We start from the raw sequence: 2,025 nt of genomic DNA on the forward strand, positions 1-2,025 counted from the left end.
GGCACCCATCTCCATCTTTATTTTGAACTATTGATTCAAACATTTCTCTACACAATCCTTTTTCACACTCCATTCACTTTCTCCATAAATTTACTAGAAGATATCCAGACAAATCTCAGGCACAAGAAAAATTCTCAAGGTATATTCTCTTAACTTTCTTTATGAGAACACTGAAGCCAGCATACAGTATTTGCTCTGGCCAACACTCCACTTTGATGTTTGAGCTCCATTTTTTTGAAAAATAGATTTGCAATAGTGATATTTTTGGAGAATGTATGATTAAAAAATAGGGAAAAGTTTCAGATTGGAGCATGTGTGATTGAAAATAAATTTAGGAAAAATGAGTTATAATGGGACTCAAACATGGGCGAAACAAGTTGATCAGAATTTTTCTGATGTTGGAATTTTCTTGATGAAGAAAAAACGGAAAAACGGAAACAACGAAATCTATAGGGGTTTTAGTCAAAAATAAATAAATAAATAAATAAAAATAAAAATAGTACAACCCAAAAGAAGGAAAAAATATATATCAACGGAGGAATGTGAAAAATGTAACTAAGAAAATCAATAAAGCTGCCATTTTGCAGATAATACAACTACAGGATATCTCGCCTATCGGAACAAAAACCTAGAAATTACTGTATATAAACAAATTATAATAATTTTACCAATATAAAACAAACAGAAAAGTATCATTCGGAATGTCTGCAAGCGTATATAAATTCATATATCCTTGTCTGCTCAGATTATTCTGAAACAAACCAATTACAAAGCATACCCATATTTTAAATCGATTCCGTCAGGAACCCATAAAATATTGTAGAAGAAAAACTGAATTCAAGATAAATTCCAGTCTTCTTACTGTACGTAGCCATGATTCTCAAGCTATGGAATAAAAGTATATACAGTGAAACTAGAAATTAATGGAAGTACCAAACAAAGGATAACAGTTTCATCATTATAAAATCCTAAAATAATAATAATAACAATCTCTGAATGTCTAGAGAAATGTCCGAAAATACATACATTCTTGTCGGCTCGGATTATTCTGAATCACACCCAAAACAAAACAAAACAAAACAAACCCAATTGTGAAATCTATACGCATCACCAACTCATTCAAGAAAATCGAATTATAGATAAGATAAATTTGAGTGCTCCGATTTTACCTAGCCATGATTCTTGTAGCTTTGGAATAAGAACAGACAATGTAATCGAAGCTGCTTAGAGAGTACAAGCCACTTTCCACTGGGCTGAATGGTGTGTATATGAGCGGGAAAATGCAGGTGTGATTGTGTTATGAGAGGCTTTGATTTCCCAAACCTAAGGCTCAGGTGGGTATCTTATGAGAATAATTTGTTGACTTCTATTTCTGAAATATTTTCGTCTTCATTCGTTAGCCCATGTTTGACAATCTTTGGGGAAAATTTGTTTTAAATAAGAATTTTTAGAANTATATATATAGAAAAGGAGTTTTCAAATAAGAATGTTGTTACGTGTACATCAAGCTTTATATAATGGATTATATAATGTCATATGTCTTTTTATCATCTGTCAGTTTAAAATACAGTTAACTTATTCATTCAATGTTTTCATCCAATCCCTTTGAATAATGATTGTCAAACAGAGGATTAATTTGTGTGCATACAAGAAAATTAAGCCCATGTTTTGCAATATTCTTTCAAAACATTTTTTTTCCTCGTACTTATTTTCAATCACGCATTCTCTCATAAATTCAAAATATTTCCTAATATATTCTATATCATTACGTAAGATTTTATAAAAAAGTTTATACAAAATTGTACGAAGAACTCTAGAACTTTTTGTTAAATTATAAACTCAACTTCTATTTTAATAAAATATGTCCTTGTTCAGGCTCTATTTTTTCAGAATTGTATTTTCTTAAAACTCATTTTTAACTACACATTTTTTTATAAAACAATGTTACTCGTAAATCTAAATTTTTTTCTTATTTTGTAACTATGTGTTCTTCAAAAAATCAATATTTTAAAAATATTTTTCTTT

Source organism: Olea europaea, chromosome 14, assembly GCF_002742605.1.
Source record: "Olea europaea var. sylvestris chromosome 14, O_europaea_v1, whole genome shotgun sequence".
NCBI lineage: Eukaryota > Viridiplantae > Streptophyta > Magnoliopsida > Lamiales > Oleaceae > Olea > Olea europaea.